Genomic DNA, 15,592 nt, shown 5'->3' with positions numbered 1-15,592 from the left:
ATGTCATTTTAGCTGTGACCGCAGTACTATGTTCGGTCATCTGGCGCAGCACCCAATCACTCTCCTTCATGGTCAAATAGCCCTTACTTTCAAAGTTTTCCCAATTTTTCGGCTGACTGACTGACCTTTATTTCTTAACCACTTCCCATCTGGGCCCTTTGCCCCCTTCCTGACCAGGCCAAATTTTGCAAAACTGACATATCTCACTTTATGTGGTAATAACTTTGGAACGCCTTTACTTATCCAAGTCATTCAGAGATTTTTTTCTCGTGACACATTGTACTTCATGATAGTCATAAATTTGAGTCAAAATATTTCACCTTTATTTATGAAAAAATCCCAAATTTACCCAAAAATTTGAAAAATTCGCAATTTTCTAAATTTCAATTTCTCTGCTTTTAAAACAGAAAGTGATACCTCATAAAATATTTATTATTTAACATTCCCCATATGTCTACTTTATGTTGGCATCATTTTGGAAATGTCATTTTATTTTTTTAGGACGTTAGAAGGCTTAGAAGTTTAGAAGCAATTCTTCAAATTTTTAAGAAAATTGCCAAAACCCACTTTATAAGGACCAGTTCAGGTCTGAAGTCACTTTGTGGGGCCTACATAGTGGATACCCCCATAAATGACCCCATTGTAGAAACTACACCCCTCAAGGTATTCAAAACCGATTTTACAAACTTTGTTAACCCTTTAGGCGTTCCACAAGAATTAAAGGAAAATGGAGATCAAATTTTTAAATTTCACTTTTTTGGCAGATTTTCCATTTTAATCAATTTTTTTCTTTAACACATCGATGGTTAACAGCCAAACAAAACTCAATATTTATTACCCAGATTCTGCGGTTTACAGAAACACCCCACATGTGGTCGTAAACTGCTGTATGGGCACACGGCAGGGAGCAGAAGAAAAGGAACTCCACATGGTTTTTAGATGCCATGTCCCATTTGAAGCCCCCTGATGCACCCTTACAGTAGAAATTCCCAAGAAGTGACCCCATTTTGGAAACTAGGGGATAAGGTGCCAGTTTTATTAGTACTATTTTTGGGTACATATGATTTTTTGATCATTCATTATAACACTTTATGGGGCAAGGTGACCAAAAAATTGGTTGTTTTAGCACAGTTTCTATTTATTTATTTTTACAGCGTTCACCTGAGGGGTTCAGTCAAGTGACATTTTTATAGAGCAGATTGTTACGGACGTGGCGATACCTAATATGTATACTTTTTCTCATTTATTAAAGTTTTACACAATAATAGCATTTTTGAAACCAAAAAATTATGTTTTAATGTGTCCATGTTCTGAGAGCTATAGTTTTTTTATTTTTTGAGAGATTTTCTTATGTAGGGGCTCATTTTTTGCGGGATGAGGTGACGGTTTTATTGGTACTATTTTGTGGGACATACGCGTTTTTGATCACTTGGTGTTGCACCTTTTGTGATGCAAGGTGACAAAAATTGCTTGTTTTGACACAGTTTTTTTTTTTTTTTTTTACGGTGTTCACCCGAGGGGTTAGGTCATGTGATATTTTTATAGAGCTGGTTTTTACGGACGCGGCAATACCTAATATGTATACTTTTTTTATTTGTTTCACTTTAACACAATACTAGCATTTTTGAAACCAAAAAAATGATGTTTTAGTGTCTCCATGTTCTAAGAGCTATAGTTTTTTTATTTTTTGAGAGATTTTCTTATGTAGGGGCTCATTTTTTGCGGGATGAGGTGACGGTTTTATTGGTACCATTTTGTGGGACATACGCATTTTTGATCACTTGGTGTTGCACCTTTTGTGATGCAAGGTGCCAAAAATTGCTTGTTTTGACACAGTTTTTTTAATTATTTTTTTACGGTGTTCACCCGAGGGGTTAGGTCATGTGATATTTTTATAGAGCTGGTTTTTACGGACGCGGTAATACTAAATATGTCTATTTTATTTTATTTTTTCTATTTTTAATTTTTTTTTTTATTCCTTACTTGGGATTTTTTTTTTTTTTACATGTGAAACTTTTTTTTATTCTATTTTTTTAACCCTTTATTTTATTTTTATTTTATTTTACACTTTTCGTCCCCCATAAGGTCATACAAGACCTCTGGGGTACATTTACTTCACTTTTTATTTATTTTTTCACAGTTGATTTCTCCTGTAACTGGGGCTGACATAGTAGCCCCAGTTACAGGACAAATGCACCCCTAGAGAGGCTGTACAGCAGCAATCCTGCAGGGCTGATCGAGGTCTCTGTGTCTGCAGCGATCGTGAAGGCAGGGACACCTGGGCACTGTCCCTGCCTTGTCTTAGGGTTGCCCTGCTGTCACTGACAGCGGGCAACCCGATCAGCAGCTGCACGATTAGCGTGCAGCTGCTATTTCTGACAGGACGTTTTAAAACGTGCTGTCAGAAATAGACGTCCACCCATAGGACGTTTATATCCTATGGGCGGACGTGAGGTGGTTAAAGTAATGATGGCCACTCGTTTTTCTTTACTTAGCTGCTTTTTTCTTGTACATAATACAAATTCTAACAGTCTATTCAGTAGGACTATCAGCTGTGTATCCACCTGACTTCTCCTCAACGCAACTGATGGTCCCAACCCCATTTATAAGGCAAGAAATCCCACTTATTAAACCTGACAGGGCACACCTGTGAAGTGAAAACCATTTCAGGGGACTACCTCTTGAAGCTCATCAAGAGAATGCCAAGAGTGTGCAAAGCAGTAATCAAAGCAAAAGGTGGCTACTTTGAAGAACCTAGAATATGACATATTTTCAGTTGTCTCACACTTGTTTGTTATGTATATAATTCCACATGTGTTAATTCATAGTTTTGATGCCTTCAGTGTGAATCTACAATTTTTATAGTCATGAAAATAAAGAAAACTCTTTGAATGAGAGGGTGTGTCCAAACTTTTGGTCTGTACTGTACATCCAATGTCTGATAGGTGCGGGTCCCACCTCTGGGATCGGCACCTATACTTAGTACGGATCCTGCAAAGTCCTGAAGGATGCACCACGCATGCACGGCCACCCTTCATTTATTCCTATGGGAGTGCCGAAAATAGCCGAGCACTGACTCGGCTATTTCTGTCAGCCCCAAAGAAGTGAACAGAGTGGCGGCCGCGCTTGTGCGGTGCGCTTCCCAATAATCTCAATGGGACTTCCGAAAATATTTTGAATTTGGTGCGTCCTCCGGGACTATGTGGGCTCCATTCTAAGTATAGGTGCAGGTCGAAGAGGTGAGAACAGCACCTATCAGACATTGGGGACATATACTAGCCCTATGCCTCCAATGTCTGAGATGGGACGCCTTTAACTACTATATGTTTTGTATTACTTGAGATTGTGTCTGAACACGATTGTCTTTTCTGATGTCTACCGCCGCTCCGGGTTGGTTTTCTGGGGATCACCCTCTGCGGTCCTAAAAATGCATTTGTCTGTAATATCCAATAGATGAGTCACTTTCTGAACCAGAAGAAGATGGTCTGTATTGCCTGCCACCACTGGAAGAATATTGTTGGTCCTGCCATTTATAAACCTGATCTAGGCGGTGCTTTCTGCGCTGCTCTTGATATCCCCTGTGCTGCCTGAGGATGCGTCTAATTTATGATGAGATGCACACTTCGTAGCTCGGAGCTGCCATAGATTTAAGGCTTCATTTGCACCACAAAACTGGAGTAAATTAAGAAAAATTTGTGTCTGCTGCTGGCCACACCCCTTCCCCACCCTTACCATGCCCCCTTTTTGGAAAAGCGTTAAGGGTGGCATAAAAAGAGGAACTTGCACTTTTTTTTTTAAAGTCACATAAAAAGTTCAAACACACAACTTGCAACTTATTAAAGCCGCTTTTCTGGAAGATGCTAAATCTGCCCCTTTACCTTCTATAGCTTCCACCACACCTTCTTCTCAGTGAATCCAGTTATACCATCATGGAGGAGAAAGAACAGCCTGCAGCTGCACTAAAACTGAAGGGTGTAGAAGACAAAATTGATAGATGTATTTCTTTAACCTCCTCAGGACCGCCGTACGCAGGATTGCGTCTTTGCGGCGGTCCTGTTTCTCTGGGTGGACGCGCCGGTGCGTCCTCTCGCGAGACGCGAGATTTCGGGCATTGCCGGCCCGCGCATGCGCATCGCGGGCCGGCAAAAGTTAAAGAAGTATTTCGTCACCAGCCTGCCAGCCACGATCATTGGCTGGCAGGCTGGCGATTTTCAAAAAATCAAATCAGAAGCCAGATAACAGATCATATTAGTAAATATGATCTGTTATATGGCTTCTCTGTTCCTCTGCTGGTCCTTTTCGTCGGTTGGATCCAGCAGAGGAGCAGACTGAACTGTGAGTAGCACCAAACACTACCCTTAGCCCCAGATCACCCTCCATCACCCCCATCATCCAAATTAACCCCTTGATCGCCCCCTGTCAATCACTTAGTGAAAGACAAAAAGTGATCAGTGTAAACTGTCACTTTTTTTTTTTCACTAGTATTGGCTGTTAGGTTTTAGGATAGTTTAGGCCCCTTGGTTAGGTAGTTTAGCGTCAGTTAGCGCCCAGCCCACCGCACCGCAGTCACTGATTCGCTGATTAGCGTATCGCTAATCAGCATTTGTACTTTTATAGTATCTGTAAGTGATCAAAACTGATCACGGTCAGATCTATAATAGTATTAGTGTCACTTTAGTTCGCCCTCCACCCAAAACGCAGTGTTTGCCCGATCATCGCCCACACGTGCGTTCACCCACACCCGCCCCGCCGCAGTGACAAAAAATTTTTTGTTTTTCGATCACTGCACAATCACTTTAAAAAAAAAAGTTTTGATATTTTTTATCAACCGCAGCGGCCTCCGGTACTTCGCTAGCCTCCCCTTTGTAAGACAGGCTTGCTTTTTTTCTTGGGTAGTCTCAGGGAATACCCCTAAATTTAGTAGTCCAAATGGCAAACAGGGGGTATTCTTCTGAAGAGGCCTACAGGATTCTGACCCAGTCGGATGAGGAATGGGAACCCTCATCTGACGAATCTAGCGGGTCAGAATATGAACCTCTAGAAAGCAGTGGCTCTCTGACCCAAAGTTCGGACGAGGAGGTCCCTGATAGAACCAGGCGTACCCGGCCCCGTGTCGCTAGACCACAGGTTGTGCAGGATCCGTTTCAAGAGCAGCAGAGTGGGGCTGTCGCTGCCGGATCACGTGGTGAGGCATACACCAGCAGCGCAGCCCTTCCTGGACCTAGTACCAGCACTGCTGTACAACATGGTGACGTGGCGAGCACCAGAAGGGCAGTTGAAGCTGGTACGGTGGCACGTGCAGTAGTTACCCCGTCGCAGCCACCGCGCAGACAGGCCCGTAGAGCCCCTAGAATCCCTGAGGTGCTGGCAAACCCTGATTGGCAGTCACCAACTTCAGCCGCACCATTAGTTCCCCCTTTCACCGCCCAGTCTGGAGTTCGGGTTGAGACGGCTCATATCGGTTTGGCCCTGGGATTTTTTGAGCTGTTCCTGACTGCGGAGCTCTTGGACTTAGTCGTGGCAGAAACAAATCGGTATGCCATACAATTTATATCCGCCAACCCGGGAAGCTCTTATGCCCAGTCTTTCCGGTGGAAACCAGTCCAAGTTTCCGAACTTTTTTCTGGGCCTTCTCCTCAACATGGGTCTAACTAAAAAGCATGAATTGCGGTCATATTGGTCCACGAACCCAATTCATCACATGCCCATGTTCTCTGCTGCTATGTCCAGGACACGATTTGAGATCATCCTGCGTTTTCTGCATTTTAGCGACAACACCACCTCCCGTCCCAGAGGCCACCCAGCTTTTGACCGGCTCCACAAAATTCGGCCCCTCATAGACCATTTCAACCAGAAATTTGCAGATTTGTATACCCCCTAGCAAAACATCTGCGTAGACGAGTCCCTAATACATTTTACCGGGCGCCTTGGCTTCAAACAATACATCCCAAGCAAGCGTGCCCGGTATGGGGTCAAATTGTATAAGCTCTGTGAAAGGGCCACAGGCTATACCCACAAATTTCGGATCTATGAGGGAAAAGATCAGACCCTGGAGCCGGTCGGTTTCCCTGACTACCTGGGGAGCAGTGGGAAGACAGTCTGGGACTTGGTGTCACCCTTATTCGGCAAGGGGTACCATCTTTACGTGGACAATTTTTACACAAGTGTGGCCCTCTTTAGGCATTTGTTTCTAGAACGGATTTGCGCCTGTGGCACCACGCGAACTAGTCGCGTGGGCTTCCCCCAACGGCTCGTTACCACCCGTCTTGCAAGGGGGGAGAGGGCTGCCTTGTGTAATGAAGAACTGCTCGCGGTGAAATGGAGAGACAAGCGTGACGTTTACATGCTCTCCTCCATTCACGCAGACACGACAATCCAAATTGAAAGGGCAACCCGTGTCATTGAAAAGCCCCTCTCAGTCCACGACTATAATGCGCTCATGGGAGGGGTGGACTTCAATGACCAGATGTTGGCTCCCTATTTAGTTTCCTGACGCACCAGACGCTGGTATAAGAAGGTGTCTGTATATTTAATTCAATTGGCTGCATATAATAGTTTTGTTCTCTACAGTAAGGCTGGGAGAACAGGATCCTTCCTCAAATTCCAGGAAGAGATCATTGAGAACCTCCTGTATCCAGGAGGTTCCGTGGCCCCATCCACCAGTGTAGTTAGCCGTCTACACGAGCGACATTTCCCCAGTGTCGTTGCTGGTACCTCAACCCAACCGCCACCCCGAAAAAAATGTTGTGTCTGTAGCAGGAGTGGAATAAGGCGTGACACCTGCTATTTCTGTCCTGACTGTCCTGACCACCCTGCCCTATGCTTTGGTGAGTGTTTCCGGAAGTACCACACACAGGTACACTTAGCATAGGGATTGCATCTCACAGGACAGGCACACAGGGCTATTAGGGCCCTTTTACTCACAGCTGCTGCAAACCTCTCCTTTCACCTGGGATAAAGTGCATAACGTACTTCGCCACATCTTTGGGCGATTTGCGCTTTGCACATTGTCCCATGGGGAAGGAGAGGTTTGTTCTATAAAGGTAAAAAAAACTAAACAAAAAAAAAATTACCGGTAAGTAAAAAAGTTAACGTTCAGTTAAAAAAGTAAAAAAAAAGTTTCTATGTTCTGTTTAACAGTCAATAAATTTATTGCGTTGCGGCCTGGTTTTTTCTTTTTTGTTTTGTTTTTTTTACCTTCCAGGTGGACCAACCGATCGACTAGCTGCAGCACTGATGTGCATTCTGACAGAAGCATTGCGCTGCTGTCAGATTACACGCAAGTCGGTGTATGCGGCGCTGCAAGACGAGATTTCACCTCTGCAGTAAAAGATACGTTTGCCGAGGCATATGAGCTGATGAGGTGGCGGTGTTCATATACTTTGGCAAACACTTTGTATATATAAAAAAAAAAATCCCGGCAATGATTTATTCATCCACATCGATTGATGTGAATGGAGAAATCTGGTTTGCCAGGGCATACGAGCTAAGTGGGTATGGATGTTGGGCGGAGCTCCTATGCCCTGGCAGACGCCTTTCCCCTCCTTTTTCTTTTTTTGGCAGAGATTTTTTCATCCACATTGATCGATGCGAATGAAGAAATCTGTGCCGTTCATTTTTTTCTTTCAGCCCAGAGGCTGAACGGAAAAAAAAAATCTCATTACCCGTATGCTCAATATAAGGAGAATAGCAGAAACTCCTAATGCTGGGCATACATGTAATGATTGCGGAGACCCTCAAATGCCAGGGCAGTACAAACACCCCACAAATGACCCCATTTTGGAAAGAAGACACCCCAAGGTATTTGCTGAGGGGCTTATTGAATCCATGAAAGATTGACATTTTTGTCCCAAGTTAGCGGAAAGGGAGACTTTGTAAGAAAAAAATCCAAAAAATCAATTTCCGCTAACTTGTGCCAAAAATTTTTTGTTTCTATGAACTTGCCATGCCCCTCATTGAATACCTTGGGGTGTCTTCTTTCCAAAATGGGGTCACATGTGGGGTATTTATACTGCCCTGGCATTTTAGGGGCCCCAAAGCGTGAGAAGAAGTCTGGTATCCAAATGTCTAAAAATGCCCTCCTAAAAGGGATGTGGGCCCCTTTGCCCACCTAGGCTGCAAAAAAGTGTCTCACATGTGGTATCTCCGTATTCAGGAGAAGTTGGGGAATGTGTTTTGGGGTGTCATTTTACATATACCCATGCTGGGTGAGATAAATATCTTGGTCAAATGCCAACTTTGTATAAAAAAATGGGAAAAGTTGTCTTTTGCCAAGATATTTCTCTCACCCAGCAAGGGTATATGTAAAATGACACCCCAAAACACATTCCCCAACTTCTCCTGAATACGGAGATACCACATGTGTGACACTTTTTTGCAGCCTAGGTGGGCAAAGGGGCCCACATTCCAAAGAGCACCTTTAGGATTTCACCGGCCATTTTTTACAGATTTTGATTTCAAACTACTTACCACACATTTGGGCCCCTAGAATGCCAGGGCAGTATAACTACCCCACAAGTGACCCCATTTTGGAAAGAAGACACCCCAAGGTATTCCGTGAGGGGCATGGCGAGTTCCTAGAATTTTTTATTTTTTGTCACAAGTTAGCGGAAAATGATGTTTTGTTTTTTTTGCTTACAAAGTCTCATATTCCACTAACTTGTGACAAAAAATAAAAACTTCCATGAACTCACTATGCCCATCAGCGAATACCTTGGGGTGTCTTTTTTCCAAAATGGGGTCACTTGTGGGGTAGTTATACTGCCCTGGCATTCTAGGGGCCCAAATGGGTGGTAAGGAGTTTGAAATCAAATTCTGTAAAAAATGACCAGTGAAATCCGAAAGGTGCTCTTTGGAATATGGGCCCCTTTGCCCACCTAGGCTGCAAAAAAGTGTCACACATGTGGTATCTCCGTATTCAGGAGAAGTTGGGGAATGTGTTTTGGGGTGTCATTTTACATATACCCATGCTGGGTGAGAGAAATATCTTGGCAAAAGACAACTTTTCCCATTTTTTTATACAAAGTTGGCATTTGACCAAGATATTTATCTCACCCAGCATGGGTATATGTAAAATGACACCCCAAAACACATTCCCCAACTTCCAAAGAGCACCTTTCGGATTTCACCGGCCATTTATTACAGAATTTGATTTCAAACTCCTTACCACACATTTGGGCCCCTAGAATGCCAGGGCAGTATAACTACCCCACAAGTGACCCCATTTTGGAAAGAAGAGACCCCAAGGTATTCGCTGATGGGCATAGTGAGTTCATAGAACTTTTTATTTTTTGTCACAAGTTAGTGGAATATGAGACTTTGTAAGAAAAAAAAAAAAAACATCATTTTCCGCTAACTTGTGACAAAAAATAAAAAGTTCTATGAACTCACTATGCCCATCAGCGAATAACTTAGGGTGTCTACTTTCCGAAATGGGGTCATTTGTGGGGTGTTTGTACTGTCTGGCCATTGTAGAACCTCAGGAAACATGACAGGTGCTCAGAAAGTCAGAGCTGCTTCAAAAAGCGGAAATTCACATTTTTGTACCATAGTTTGTAAATGCTATAACTTTTACCCAAACCATTTTTTTTTTACCCAAACATTTTTTTTTTATCAAAGTCATGTAGAACAATAAATTTAGAGAAAATTTTATATATGGATGTCGTTTTTTTTTGCAAAATTTTACAACTGAAAGTGAAAAATGTCTTTTTTTTGCAAAAAAATCGTTAAATTTTGATTAATAACAAAAAAAGTAAAAATGTCAGCAGCAATGAAATACCACCAAATGAAAGCTCTATTAGTGAGAAGAAAAGGAGGTAAAATTCATTTGGGTGGTAAGTTGCATGACCGAGCAATAAACGGTGAAAGTAGTGTAGGTCAGAAGTGTAAAAAGTGGCCTGGTCTTTCAGGGTGTTTAAGCTATAGGGGCTGAGGTGGTTAATAGAGAAATGGAAAAAATTATTTATTGCTCATAGCGCATGTCCTAATCTGCTTATGGCTATCCTTTCCAGGGTATTTAAGGCACATGCCCCTGTAGGAGGGTGCTTAAGCAATATTGTTTCTTAGCCTGCTAGATCCTACAAAGGTGTTTGTTACTGTCTGATCACCTGTGCCTGACTTCTTTCCATTTATCCATGTTCCATCTGCCCTGACATTGGCCTGTTTATCATACTGACCATATGCTGCCTGCCCCAACCTGTTATCTGGATTTAATATACTCTACCTTCCCTGACCTTGGCTTGTCTATTTGACTATAATTTCATCTGCCCCCCATCCTTTATAAACTGTCACGAAATGGAAACTACTAAGAAATTGTTAGCGGCCTGCCTAGTGGTTCCCCTGCAGCAGAGACCAGATCCCTGTATAGGGGTAAAGTCTAGGGAGGGCATTTCGATAACAATCTTATGAGCAGCCCTATATTAGATTTGAGCTCAGGCCACAGACCTCATTGGCCCACCCAAGCTGGTGTAGTCACCAGGAGTAACATCTCCAATAACTATATATCATCTTTACAAGCCTGGACTCCTTAACTATCTCAGCTACTGCTCTGTCTCATCAAGCCACTGCCTGTCTTTCCGGCAGTACCGGATTGCATATCCGACTGCCGGTGGGTGCTATAAGAAAGACCCTAAGATCTGCCATAGCCTTTTGAATCAATGCCCGATCCATTTTGACTTTCATGCCCACAATTTCCCTACAGATAATGCCAAGGCTGCCTTCCTGGAGTTCCTCCTGCTCGGTGAAGCTTTAACCTGAGCCACAACCCTCTGTGAACAAGGAGATCCTGACATAAAACATACAGGAATTTTTGTTGACCGTCCATAAGGTTTTTGAAAAATCTGGCCGCACAGTTTCTGAAGCATCTTCCTTATGCTGTCCTCGAAGGTGTGCTGGAATGAGGCTTTGGTGGTTGCCTTTTGGGAGGATCTAGCAGGTCGCCTCAAAGATGAGTTAGCTGGTCAGGGTTTGCCAGCTACCCTGGATGACTTAAAAAGGTTGCCCATGTGGGAAATTGATGGCATATCACTTCTACTGTGGTGGTAAGGAATATTATGTCCTCTCAAGCTGGAAAACTCCAGTGCCTAGGTGAAGATGACTGTGAGGTGTAACGAACCAGCGGGTGTCAACCCACTGTGCCACGTGTCCTACCTCCTCTAGGGGCATTGTCTTAGTAAACCCCTTGTTCTTCACAGTACCCCTGATGGTAGGGATAGACTTTACTGAGGGGAACACCAGGTCGCTACCTCTTGAGAAGGATTGGCAAATGAGGCAGCTGGTCCAGACAGACCAGGAGGTACCAGAGCAAGGTACCAGAGGCACAGACATAGTCAGCAGGCCGAGTTGTAACCAGGAGCAACAGTGCAAGACCGAAGGATGGGGAAGAGGCGAAGTCAAACAAGCAATAGGTCAGGGCAGGAGGCACAGGTACAGGTCAGGCAATCCGGTTCGGCAACCGGAGAGTCAAGGCAAGCAAGCAGGGATCAAGCAGGTAGCAGAGTCCAGATACACAAGCACGGGTCAGGTAAACAAGAATACAAGCAGAGATATCAGCAACCTTTGAAGGACACTAGGACCTTGATGCTCAGGCATCTGGTAAGAGGGCTGAGACACTTATATACATGCAGGTGGGCTAAGATTGGTCAGCAAGGTCACATGATCTAACCCATAAAGCACAGGAAGTGTCCCGTGCCGACCCTTAAGTGATGCAGGGAACAAGCAGCAAGCATGCTGGGGCCAGGGCTGAATAGAAACTATGGAGCGGACCCCAGAACAAACAGTACCTACAAGGACAGAGCCCAGACTGCAGTGGTGAATGGGGAAGCACTGGCAGCAGATCACCACTGAACACGGCGCCCGGGTCCGCGGCGGTAAGCATGGGAACAGCAGTGCACAACAGCCACTGTTACAGTACTCCCCCTCCCTCTTGAATCCACAAGCAGAAACCTTTTTACCAAGTTCAGAGCATGAATGTTCTCCTCTGGTTCCCAAGATCTCTCCTCAGGACCAAAGCCTTTCCAGTATACAAGATAGTAGGTCTTCTTGCCACGCTTCTTGATGTCCAGGATGTTTTTGACCTCAAATACCTCGTCAGATTCTCCAGATGCCGGAGTCGGAGTAGAAGGAGCCACAGAGGAGCAATTAAAAACTACTGGTTTCAGCAAGGACACACGGAAGGCATTAGGAATCCGCAGAGAGAGAGAGGCAGACGTAACTTATATCACTTGATATATCCTCCTGAATTGTCACGGATGATGTTGCAGATAGCTGGAACTTATGAATAAACGTCCGACTGGCTTGATCCCAAACTAAGGAGCATATAGGTGAGCCCTATAAAACCCTAAGAGCTCTCCCTGACTGCTATGCCCAAGCAAGGGTCTCAATGGTAGACGATTGCATGCCCACGTACCTAAGACTGTGTGACACCTGAAAACCCTATAATAGTGAGGGGACACGACCACCGGCTCCCTGCACTTAATATGGACGGAGTCAGGGTCACCTAGAATCAAGCCAGCAAGGAAACACAATACATGAAAAGACTTATCTGAGCAAACAGCAGCAGCAGCCTCCAGCAGTGAACACGTCATCCAGGAAGTAGTATAAACCGCAAAGTGAGGCAGTATGGGAGGGAATATAAAGGGAGACGATTAGTCTAAATAGGTGACACCTGGGAGAAGGAACGGAGATGACAAAGTGAAACCAAAACAAAGAACGTCATGCAAGAGGTAGAGAAGGACGTCTGCCAGACCTTCTCATAGAACTGGCGGTGACATGAATACTTCAAAGGGTCCAAAGAACCTAGGAGCAAACTTGAAACTGGGAACCCTTAAGCAGATATTTTTAGAGGAGAGCCATACCTCATCTCCAGACGAGAACTGAGGCGGTTCTCTTCTTCTCTTGTCTGCATTAATTTTCATGTGAGTCACCTCTTTGTTGATGCAGTCCTTGGTGTCACACCAAATCTTAAAAAAATCCCTAAAAGAGGAATCCGCAGCTGGTACCCCATAAGATGTAGGAACAGAGAGAACGAGGGTGTTGTTCATAAACAACAAAGAATGGAGAGGATCCAGTAGACTCACTAGAGTGGTTGTTATAGGAGAGCTCAGCCCAAGGTAGCAATTGTACCCAGTTGTTGTGTTCGGCCGAAACAAAATGCCGGAGATAGTTTGCTATTATTTGATTGACCCACTCTACTTGCCTGTTGGTCTGGGGATGATAACCGGAAGAGAAGTCTAGTTCAATTTCGAGAAGCCGGCAAAGGGCTCTCAAGAACTTAGAGGTAAACTGGACTAAGCGATCGGAAACAATATGCCAAAGTAGTCCATGCAAGCCGAATATGTGTTTTACGAACAGTTTAGCAAGGTCAGCAGCCGAAGGCAGTCCAGCCAAAGGAGCGAAGTGCGCCATCTCGGAGAACCGGTTCACGACCAACCAGATAGCTGCACATCCGGCAGAAGAGGGCAGATCCCTAACAAAATCAATGGCAATGTGTTGCCATGGGGCATCAGGAACAGGAAGAGGTAACAACAACCCGGTGGATTGGTCCTGGAGACTTTATTCTGAGCACAGACTGTGCAGGCAGACACGCATTCATGCACATCCTTAGGCAGAGTAGGCCACCAGTAGTGGATCCCTGGGTGACCAGCCAGTTTGAAATTGTGCCCCCAGGATAGAATACGTTTTCTCTTGGCAGATGGCACAAATGTCCTCCCCAGAGGGATGTATTTGACCAGGACAGGAGCCACGGTGATCAAACGAACAGGATCTACAATGTACTGGGGCTCCCCCCTGTTGGTCGAAGGAGTCGGAGACAGAGCATACGCCTTTATGTTATCAGCCGGGTGAACGTGAAGTTAAAATCAAAACGGGAGAAGAAGAGTGTCCATCTGGCTAGGCGAGGGTTCAGATGCTGGTCCGTCTGCAGATATGTAAGGTTCTTGTGGTCGGTGAATATTATCACTGGATGCTGGGAGCCCTCCAATAGATAACGCCACTCCTCCAAGGCTAGTTTTATGGCCAGAAGCCCTCTATCTTCTATAAAGTAATTCCTCTCAGCAGCGAATAAGAGCTTGGAGAAAAATCCACATATAAAAGATCTTGCTCTTGGAACCTTTCTGTAGTAAAACAGCACCAGCTCCTATGGAGGAGGCATCCACTTCTAAAAAGAATTTGCAGGAGACATCTGAATGACGCAGAACGGGTGCAGAAGTAAAGGACCTCTTTAATTGGACAAAAGCGGCTTGAGCCCCAGAAGTCCAGACTCTGGCATTCACCCCTTTCTTAGTAAGAGTAGAGATGTAAGAGATGAAAAATTTGGGATGAACTGACGATAGACATTAGCAAATCAGAGGAAGAGCTGTATGGCGTGAAGACCCTGTGGGCGGGGCCAGTCCATTACTGCCTTCAATTTTTCAGGATCCATCTGCAACCCGGCATCCGAGAGGATATATCCGAGGAACGGTACGGTAGATTTTTCAAAGATGCATTTCTCAAGTTTGGCATAAAGTCGATTCTCAACCGCTGTAAAACAAAATGTACATGCCTCCGATGAGTCGTCAAATCTGTCCAGGTACACTATCATGCAGACCTAGAGAAGGTCCTGGAAAATATTATTTACCAACTCCGGGAATATCGCGAGAGCAGGTCCTGGAAAATATTGTTTACCAACTCCTGGAATGTCGCGAGAGCATTGCACAGAACAAAGGGCATAACGAGAAACTCGTAGTGAATGTCACAAGTGTTGTAAGCAGTCTTCCACTCATCGCCCTTTTGAATGTGGATAAGGTTGTATACACCGCGCAAGTCTAATTTTGGGAAGACCTTAGCTCCCTTGATCCTGTCAAAAAGTTATTAGCGGAAGAGGGTATCGTTTCTTGACAGTGACCTTATTCAGACCACAATAGTCGATACGGGGCTGTAAGAATTTATCTTTCTTCTGCACAAAGAAGAACCCGGCACCGGCTGGCGAAGTAGATTTTCGGATAAAGCCCCTCTTGAGATTCTCCTTGATTTAATCAGACATTGCTTGGGTCTCTTGGAAAGCAAGAGTGGGTAGACCATGAGGAGGAGTGAAGGTCAATTAGACAATCATATGGACGGTGAGGAGGCAGGGTCTCAACCTCTTTCTTACTGATGAGATCAGCAAAACTGGCATACTGCTGCGGAAGTCCAGGCAGGTCTTCAGGAACAGTTGGCGAGAAAGCAGATCGGACCTCCGATAAGCAGGTAGACTGACAGGGTAATCCCCAACGCAGAATTTGACCGGAGTGCCAGTCCAGAACTGGAGTGTGCTGACGCAGCCAGGGAAGAACAAGGATTACCAGATTCACAGACGCTGGCAGCACATAGAAGGAGATCATCTCTGAATGCAGAACCCCTATTTGCAACTTAAGGGGCATAGTAGGAGAAAGCACAGGTTCGGGATGTGGCAGTCCATTTACGGAAGCCACTGACAGAGAACTTTCTAGACCAAGGATGCTCAACCTGTGGCCCTCCAGCTGTTGTAAAACTACAACTCCCACAATGCCCTGCTGTAGGTTGATAGCTGTAGGCTGTCCGAGAATGCTGGGAGTTGTAGTTTTGCAACAGCTGGAGG

The sequence above is a fragment of the Bufo bufo genome, chromosome 10 (assembly GCF_905171765.1).
Source record: "Bufo bufo chromosome 10, aBufBuf1.1, whole genome shotgun sequence".
In the NCBI taxonomy this organism is placed as follows: Eukaryota; Metazoa; Chordata; class Amphibia; order Anura; family Bufonidae; genus Bufo; species Bufo bufo.
Note: the sequence above shows the minus strand (reverse complement) of the source record.